The sequence below is a fragment of the Salvia splendens genome, unplaced genomic scaffold (genome assembly GCF_004379255.2).
Source record: "Salvia splendens isolate huo1 unplaced genomic scaffold, SspV2 ctg253, whole genome shotgun sequence".
Classification (NCBI taxonomy): domain Eukaryota; kingdom Viridiplantae; phylum Streptophyta; class Magnoliopsida; order Lamiales; family Lamiaceae; genus Salvia; species Salvia splendens.
Window position 1 is genome coordinate 35,686 of NW_024598892.1, and position 10,688 is coordinate 46,373.

Here is a 10,688-nt window from a genome sequence, read left to right on the forward strand (position 1 = left end):
TAGCCGAGCGCCGGCGCTAGGCGGTCGCTAGGCGAACCATTGCAGCTTCCGAAAACCGCCGAGCGGTTTTTCGAAATTAAAAATCGCCTAGAGCTAGGCGGTCGACGGGCGCTGGGCGATCCGCTCGGCGCCATTGCAGCGTCGGGATCGCCCAGCGCATCGCCCAGCGGTTTTTTTTGTTCTTTTTTTAAATTTTTGAGACACTATATATACGCGATTTGCAATTCATTTTCATTCGCCCCACTTGTATTAACGAGTACTCTCTCTATCTTAATTTGTATACAAGATCAACACCGAGAAATGGATCTAAACAACGAGCCTAGTTCAGGGACGAGTGTTTCTCAAACTCCCCCAATCCCCGTTGGAGGCGGATGGAATCAGATGCCTGGGTACTACAACATGTACCCGTGGCAGCAGATGCTACCCGGGATTGTATTTTTTAATTTATTGTACTTTTTTTAAAATTAAAATAGTATTATTAATGTTTCCCGTATATGTCTCGTAAATTAAATTCCGTATATTGTGTTATTAGTGATGTGGCTATTAATGTGGCTGGGCTATTTATGATATGACTAGGCTATTTCTGATGTGGCATGAGGATTTTTAGTATTGATGATGTGGCAGGAGGAGTTTGTGGCTAGGCTATGGTTGGGCTATTGCTGGGCTATCACCACTGTGGATACCCTTAGACCTTTTTTTCTATTCCTTGCAGTCGGGGTAAGAGTGTGTATAATTTATTCACATGGACGAAATCATTTCCTTACGATTTTCCCAGTCTTCAAAAATTAATTTTATTTTATTATATTTACATTTGACTTGTCACATAAAATTAGTTTATTTTTATTTAAAAATTTTGCACTAAATAATGCATGCACTACTATTGATGTGAATCTCATTATTCATTAATACTACTTCAACACTATTTTTTTTCTTTTTCATCTCTCATAATTTATCAATTTCACATAAAACTCGCGTCATCCCAAAAATTATATTTTTAGGAATACTTATTAGCGGACTTTATAGAAAAAAGTTTATATTTCACCCATCCCAAAAACTCAATTTTTAGGAGTACTTATTAGTGACTTTATAGAAAAGAAAAGTTTATATTTCACCCTTTGATTTTTTTAGCAGATACACAACCCAATGTATGAATAATTCAAACTATTACTCCCTTCATCCAAAAAAATATAGACAATTGATGGTACAAGAATTAAAACAAAATTATTAAAGTAAGAAAGATGAGGAGAATGATAGTTAAAGTAGTGTTAGTAAATATTGAGACTCACATAGTGTTTAACGGTGATATAAGTTGTAAATAAGTTGATGTATAAGGGTAATAAATTGAGATATTTTTTTTTAAAATGGAACGCACATATTTTAGGGGGATGGACGAAAATGGAAAGTGTACATATTTTTATGGGAGTAAGGGATTATTTGCGTCAGATGATCGGGATTTAAACTTGGACTATAATAGAGATAAACACGTACTCATTGGCCAAACTGTGTTGAGTGAGCCCAAAAAGAAATTAGTCAAAATGGGCTCACAATAGACAACATATTGGGCCTACCCAACACGGAGTTTAGATTACTACTACAACTAACTTAAGCCGTCGAAACTATGTCACATACAAAATCCTTCGCGGTAAGAGCATCCGCAGCGGTGGCGAAAGACGCCACCGCCGTCCGCGCCGTTGGCAAGGCGCAGGACCGCCGCCGCTGCAGCCGCGCCGCTGGCACGGCGCTGCTCGATGTATCGAGCACGTCCGTGCCAGCGGACGCACACGTGGCGCGCTCCCATTCGTCAACGGCATAGCCGTTGTGTTTAAACTTTTTTTTATTTTTTATTTTTAAAAATCGGTATTTAATTATAAATAATGCTAAAAAATAAAAAAAAAATATTTTCCAAATCCCAAAAATATGGTCGTTTTTTTCCCGTTTTTTCTGAATTTTTTTGATTTTTTTTATTTTTTTTCCCCCAAAATCATCTATAAATACACACATTCATCATCCATTTATCACATCAAATCATCTCTCATTCATCTCTCATTCATAATTCTCATACAAACTATCAACACATTCATCCCCCACTCAAAATCTCAAATGGATTTCACCCATATTATGGCGGAAGCGGAACGCGAAGAACAAGAATACTACGAACAACATCGTGCCGCTTACGAAGCATATGTCGCGGCGAATACCCCTGCTCCTCCTCCTCAACGAACCAGATCAAATCGACGGTACATCCATCGTGACCGGGAGGGAGCCCACGAAAGGCTCGTTGCCGACTACTTTGCCGACCAGCCGCGGTTTCCGGCAGATTACTTCAGGCGCCGTTTTCGCATGTCAAAGCGCTTGTTCATGCGAATTGTCAACACATTGTCCGCACGTGTTGAATACTTTCAAACAGGTGTAGATGCATACGACGAGGACGAAGCCGGAAGCTCAACAGCGAGGTCTCCCCTACGCCGAGGCGAGCATACGACGGTTGGCCAGAGGATCGAGACAAGACACACAATGCGCGATACTCGAATCCACAATCAACTACAAGAAGACCTAATCAACCACATGTGGGCGAAATTCGGCAACGAGTAGTGTCATTTTTAATTTTAGGATTTTAATTATGTAATTTTTAATTTTTAGGATTTTAATTATGTAATTTTTAATTTTTAGGATTTTAATTATGCAATGTTTAATTTTATTTGTCATTTGTAATATTTATTGTGGGTTTTAAATGAATTTTAATATTATGGAAATGTTTTTGTGTAATTGAATTTTATATTAATTGTGCTCGTCCTTGCGGAAGAGCACAGTTGTGGGTGTTGTGCTCTTGCCAGAGAGCAGGCATGAATAGTACCGCCCGGGCCCACAACCGTGCCGCTGACAAGAGCACGGTTGTGGATGCTCTAAGATGCAGAGGAAATTTAGGGCGAGCCTAAATACACATTTTTTAAAATTTTATGCCCGAAAGAAATGTTATTGGTCCACGTCCCCCCTTCACTCGTTGGCGTGAGTCACACGGGAAGGGAACACTTGCAACACGTTCCCCATTTCATTCGGCCAATACATAACTACTCCGCAGCATTACAGATGCTCTAAGCTTAAGTAATAAGTTGTTGTGGAAATTGTCAGCTGATAAAATACAGAGGTTAGCTAGAATACTAAAATCTAATTGAATGTAGTAAACTATTTAATTTACTATAGTTTGATATCATCTTACTGCATATGGAGTAGTTGACATTCGATTGTATCATACGATTAAGTCATTGATTAATGTCAGCAATAAAGATTTTATTAGTTTTAAAATCAGAATAACTAAATAATTTGAAACTTATAAGACATTATCAAAGATAATATGCGAAACATAATTTGCAATAGACATAATTATATTCGAGATTTTTGTTATAAAAAGGGAGATATGTTATAGTTCATTCTCGTTTAAATTCGTACATTTCACTAGGGCAGAGGGAACTTAAAAAAGACTACATACTTCCTCTTTTTAATTAAAAATAAACCATTTTTTTTCTTTTTGAATTATTCTATTAAAATTAAACATTTTTTAAAATAAAAACAATAATATCTCTAGTACTTTTTCAACTGACAAAACAACATTAAGTAAAATAATACTCCCTCCGTCCCGGATTACTTGCACTTATTTTCTTTCTGGGCGTCCCAAGTTATTTGCACTATTTTCATTTTTAGTAAAAATTATCACCTACAGCCGCAATTGGTGACTTTGCTATACACTCATTCCTTAATCTTCGTGCCGAAAAGGAAATGTGCGAGTAGTCCGGGACGGAGGGAGTACGTCTCCTAAATATACAGTGGAAGTACAAAACAAAGTATTTTATGATTGCGTGCATAGCTGGAATAACTTGGAATTCATGGACATTAAGAGTGACGTGAGCGGGTGAGGGCTACCAAAGTCTAGATTGGTCGAGTAAATCTTTAGGTTGATGCAGTGCAATCAAAGTAGCGTGAGGTATTGACTGTCAAGTAACCAAAATTACAACATTGCCTCACTAATGAATTATTACTGTCAGTGGGCCATGTATTTTCGTGTCTTTATAATAACTGAAAATTTGTAAAACCAACCCATATAAAATTAAGAGTAAACTACAAAAATAGTCTATGAACTATGCGTTTATCTCGCCTATGAACTATGCGTTTATCTCGCCAATGAACTCTGGACTTTCAAAATATTTCCAGACGATCCTTGACTAAACATTTATCTCGAAAATGGTCATTTTTATTGTTTCGTGACGAAAATACACTTTTGGGGGTTTTGAGCAATTTGGTGTTTTTACATTTTAAATCTGATATTATTTCAGTGATGTACTAAATCTGATATTATTTCAAAATTATCATTCTTCTTCCCTTTTGTCATCCTTCACTTTGTTCCCTTATTTCAATATTACATTTAATAAATGAAAATTATATTAGGCTTACATTAGATGCATATTTATTTCGGAATAAATCATGTTATATGATCTATTTATGATTAAAACTATTAAATATTAGACACATATTAGACACTATCAAATATTGACTAAAACTATTAATTTGTTATTTAATAGTAATTTTAATAATTAACAAAATTTATTAATATTTTAAATTTGAAATTTAAAATTTAATTTTATAAAATTAAATCTAATATTGAAATAAGGAAACAAAGTGAAGGATGACAAAAGGGAAGAAGAATGATTATTTTGAAATAATATCAGATTTAGTACATCACTGAAATAATATCAGATTTAAAATGTAAAAATACCAAATTGCACAAATCCCCAAAAGGGTATTTTCGTCACGAAACAGTGAAAATGGACCATTTTCGAGATAAACACTTAGTCCAGGGTTGCCTGGAGATATTTTGAAAGTCTAGGGTTCATTGGCGAGATAAACGCATAGTGCAAGAACTATTTTTGTAGTTCACTCTTGTAATAATGGAGTGCTCATTTCAGTTGGAAGAAGAAGAGAAGAAGAAGGAAGCTCGGCTTTGAGCTCGGCTTTGAGTTCGGCTTTGAGCCGAGAAGACAGTTGGTCTTGAGCCGAGAAGCAAAGGAGTTCGGTTTGTGAACCGAGAAGGGAGCTCGGTTGTGAGCCGAAGTGAGTGCTCGGTTGTGAGCCGAAAAGAAAGTTCGGTCTTGAGTCAAGAATAGAGTTCGTCTTGAGCCGAGAAAGAAGAAGCAACAGTTCGGTCTTGAACCGAGAAGGAAGTTCGGCCTAGAGAAACTAGCCGTTGGAGCAGCAGTTAGTTAGCCGAGATGTAGCAGTTATTCTTCTTGCTTTCTTGATTCTTCTTGTAGTTAGTTAGTAGCAGTTGCTACTTGATTGTAGAGCTTTAAATAGCTCAAAACCATGTACGTAGTGAGTAGTGAAAATCAATAAAGAGTTTTCAAGTTTTCTCTCCAAGATTACCATCTTCGATACTCTAAGTGTGAGTGTGTGTTCTTCTGCATTGTGAGTTATCATACAACTGTGAGTGTGTGTGTGATTCACCTGAGTGTGTGAAAGTCTTGTGCGTATTGAATCCCAACAAGTGGCGCCGTCTGTGGGAAGGGGATATTGAAGCTGATTTGCAGAGGATCAAACGGTTTCAGAGATGGCAGCAAGGCTTGATGCAGAAAAGTTCACAGGCAAGAATGATTATAGCCTGTGGAAGATGAAGATGAAGGCGGTCTTGATTCAACAAGGCTTGGCCGCAGTTCTTGCAAATACTGAAGAGAAAGGAAAGGCTCCAATGCTTGATGATAAAGCTCAGGCAAAGATGGAGGAGATGCAGCTCAAGGCACATTCTGCAGTGATTCTGTGCCTTGGAGATAAGGTCTTGAGGGAAGTTCAAGAAGCCAAGACTGCGGTGGAGATCTTGAACAGGTTAGATGAAGTTTACCTGGCAAAATCTTTGGCTAACCGGCTGTATCTCAAGAAGAGGCTCTATGCCTATAGTTTTTCTGGTGAAAAATCTATCATAGAGCAGTTGGAGGAGTTCAATAAGATCATTGATGATCTGGGCTCTGTGGATGTTAAAATTTCAGATGAAGACAAGGCCATTCTTACATTGAATGCCTTGCCTAGCTCGTATGACCAGTTGAGTGATGCAATTATCTATGGCAGAGATAAGCCTATCACCTATGCAGAAGTCTACTCGGCCTTGATGGCTAAGGAACTCCAGAAGACTACCAGCAGAGGCTCTGCGAGCTCCAATGTACAAGCTGCAGAGGCCTTGAATGTGAAGAAGTTCAAAAAGCAGAACTTCAAGAAAAAGTTTGAGGGCTCTAAACCCTCAAGTTCTGATGCTCAGAAGGAAACCAGAGCATGTTTTTGGTGCAAGAAACCAGGGCACTTGAAGAAGGACTGCCATGCCTGGAAGAGAAAACTAGCCTCTGAGGGCCACAACACTTCTGATTGTGTAGAGAGTACTGATCCCCCTGCTCAACTCATGAATGTCAGTGATAATGGGATCAGTCACAGGTGGATAATGGACTCAGGGTGCAGCTTCCATATGTGCCCCAACAAATCTTGGTTTCATGATCTTCAGGAAGCATCAGGGACTGTAGTTCTTGGAAATAACCATGTGTGTCAGATCAAAGGGATAGGGAAAGTGAAGCTAAGTTTGCAAGATGGCTCTATAAAGATCCTAACTGGGGTGAGGTATATTCCGGAAGTGAAAAGAAATCTCATCTCATTGGGAATGCTGGAGGAGAAAGGGTTCACCATATTGATGAGTCAGGGAAAGATGCTTGTGAAATCTGGGAATGCAGTGATGATGGAGGCTGACAGAGAGCACATTCTCTATTATCTGAAGGCTAAGGCTGTTGATGGAGAAAGCAATGCAGTGTCAGATGATTCCATAATGCTATGGCACAAGAGATTGGGCCATCCAGCAGAAGGAAGCTTGAAAGAACTCATCAAGAAGGGCCTGATCTCTGGAGATTTCAACAAGATGGACCCCTGTGAGCAGTGTATACTTGGAAAAGCAAAGAAGGCACCCTATCCTACAGGTATTCACTCTTCTACAGCCCCATTAGACTACATACACAGTGATCTCTGGGGCCCTTCACCTGTAAGCTCAATTGGTGGTGGGAAATACTACCTTGCTATTATTGATGACTACACTAGGAAACTGTGGGTGTACATACTGAAAGAAAAATCAGAGACATTCACAAAATTCAAGATATGGTGTAAAGAGGTGGAGCTAGAGAAGGGAAGGAGTGTGAAATGCCTAAGAACTGACAATGGCTTGGAATTCTTGTCTACTGAGTTTGATCTGTTTTGCAAAGAGAAGGGTATGAAGAGGCACCGCACTGTTCCTGGTAACCCCCAGCAAAATGGTGTTGTGGAGAGGATGAATAGGACTATCCTAGAGAGAGTAAGGTGCTTGTTACTCAGTTCTGGTCTGAGCAACAGATTTTGGGGAGAGGCTGTGTATACAGCAGCCTATCTCATCAATAAGTGTCCATCTACTGCCCTTAAGTCTGAGACTCCTGATTACATGTGGTATGGAGCCCATAGTGACTACTCAAAATACAAGGTGTTTGGGTGCGCAGCCTATGCTCATGCTAGGCAAAGTAAGCTTGAGGCTAGGGCTCTGAAATGCATATTGCTGGGGTATCAGAGGGGTGTTAAGGGGTATAGGCTCTGGTGCATTGAGCCTGGTAGGCAGAAGGTGGTGGTGAGTAGGGATGTTGTGTTCTTGGAGGATCAGATGCCATACTTAAATAGGAAGCTGGACTCCAATGAAGTTGAGAGTGATTTCCTCAGGGTGGAGCCAGTGGGACTTTGCCAAGGAGCAGGTGGAGCCTCTGACTCAGAAAGTGAGTCTGAACCAGAGGATGATGGTGCTCTAGCTCGAGGTAGAAAAAATGATGAGCCTACAGCAGATTCTGCCAGAGAGTACCAGATAGCAAGAGATAGAGGCAGAAGAAATACAAGACCACCTGAAAGGTTTTCTGATGTGGTCTACTATGCACTTTGTGCTGCTGAGAGCATTGATATTGCAGATCCTCTCACATATAAAGAAGCCATGAAGAGTAAAGACAGAGAAAGGTGGATTGAAGCCATGAATGAGGAAATGGAATCTTTACTCAAGAACAAAACATGGATTTTGGTGGATAAATCCAGACTGACTACAGATGGAAAAGAAAGGAGGCTGATCAGTTGTAAGTGGTTGTTTAAGAAAAAGATTGAGACCACTGATAAAGATAGAATCAGATTCAAGGCAAGGCTGGTGGCTAGGGGCTTCACACAGCAAGAAGGAATTGATTTCAATGAAGTATTTGCTCCAGTTGTTAAGCACACTTCGATTAGGATCTTGTTGGCAGTTGTGAACCAGCTAGACTGGGAGCTACAACAGCTTGATGTGAAGACAGCTTTCCTCAATGGGGATCTAGAGGAGACTATCTTTATGGAACAGCCAGAGGGCTATGTGAAGACTGGAGAAGAAGGCAAGGTGTGCCTGTTACAGAAAAGTCTTTATGGACTTAAGCAAAGTCCTAGACAGTGGAATAAGAAGTTTGATGCACAGATGAAGAAGATTGGCTTCTCCAAGTCAGAATATGATGATTGTATTTACATCAAGAAGGCAGGCAGGACTCCCATTGCCTACCTATTACTCTATGTGGATGATATGCTACTTGCAGGCCCTTCTATGACAGAAATTCAGAAAGTTAAACAAGATCTGAAGTCGAGCTTTGAAATGAAGGATCTAGGAGAGTCAAGGAAGATCCTAGGCATACATATTCAGAGAGATAGAGGCTGCAAGAAGCTGTGGATGCTGCAAACTGATTATATTGACAAAGTTATGCAGAGATTCAGAATGGAGAATGCTAAACCTGCCTCAACACCCTTGTCCCAGAGTTTCAGATTATCAAAGGAACAAGCTCCTAAAACTAAGCAAGAGGCTGATGAGATGGAGGCTATCCCTTATGCTAGTGTTGTTGGGAGTATCATGTACACTATGATTTGTACAAGACCAGATCTTGCTCATGCTATCTCAGTGACTAGCAGATACATGGCAGACCCGGGGAAGGAGCATTGGAATGCTCTTAAATGGATATTGAGGTACATGAAGTCAACTAAGGACTGGGGGATTGTGTTCAATGGCTGGGAAGGTGGATCTGAGGAGGTTGTGCAGGGGTATTGTGATGCAGACTATGCTGCAAATCTGGACACCAGAAAGTCTCAAACAGGTTATTTGTTCACCATGTTTGGAACTGTGATCAGTTGGAAATCAGGTCTGCAGAGTGTAGTTGCTCTCTCAACTACAGAATCAGAGTATATAGCTCTCACTGCAGCTGTACAGGAGAGCTTTTGGATCCAGGGAGTGATTTCTGATTTTGGTTTTGACCAAGAAACAATGGTGATTCATTGTGACAGCAGCTCAGCTATATGCTTGGCTAAACATCCGGGTTTCCATTAAAGGAGCAAGCATATAGACATAAAGTTGCACTTTATTAGAGATGAGATTGAAAGAGGAAGGGTGAAGGTGGTTAAGATTAACACCATGCACAATCCGGCAGATATGCTAACTAAATCTCTAAGTAGAGACAAGTTTGATCATTGCAAGAAGTTGATCAATGTTTGTGCGAAAACTGAGATGAGCCCTCAGGTGGAGAATTGTAATAATGGAGTGCTCATTTCAGTTGGAAGAAGAAGAGAAGAAGAAGGAAGCTCGGCTTTGAGCTCGGCTTTGAGTTCGGCTTTGAGCCGAGAAGACAGTTGGTCTTGAGCCGAGAAGCAAAGGAGTTCGGTTTGTGAACCGAGAAGGGAGCTCGGTTGTGAGCCGAAGTGAGTGCTCGGTTGTGAGCCGAAAAGAAAGTTCGGTCTTGAGTCAAGAATAGAGTTCGTCTTGAGCCGAGAAAGAAGAAGCAACAGTTCGGTCTTGAACCGAGAAGGAAGTTCGGCCTAGAGAAACTAGCCGTTGGAGCAGCAGTTAGTTAGCCGAGATGTAGCAGTTATTCTTCTTGCTTTCTTGATTCTTCTTGTAGTTAGTTAGTAGCAGTTGCTACTTGATTGTAGAGCTTTAAATAGCTCAAAACCATGTACGTAGTGAGTAGTGAAAATCAATAAAGAGTTTTCAAGTTTTCTCTCCAAGATTACCATCTTCGATACTCTAAGTGTGAGTGTGTGTTCTTCTGCATTGTGAGTTATCATACAACTGTGAGTGTGTGTGTGATTCACCTGAGTGTGTGAAAGTCTTGTGCGTATTGAATCCCAACAACTCTAAAATTAATCACTTTTATCGCTAGATCACTTTGCAAACAGTATTTAAATTTGGTTAATATTGTGTAGGCCTCACTAAGAGTAAATATACATTAGCTGAGTAGTATTAGAATTAACCGTTTAATTATTAGTTATATAAAAATTAATATACCAATCAAATAATTTTCATCAGGCAAGATTTAATTTCGACCTATTTTGTTATGAGTATTTCATTATTATTTTATCCTATGAGATTTCTATGAGATTATCATAAGTTTCGCAACTCCTAACTAGAATTCTGAAAATGAATTGATGGAGGAGGTATACATAATGAAGAATTAAAAATGAATAGAAAATTTACTTTTAAAAATACTACTAGTACTTTACTAACATTTCCATCGTTAGAAACTTAGAATCCATATACTACTCTAAAACAACTTAGTAAAGGTGAAACGATATGGGTTGACTATTTTTAAAGATGAAAAGACTAC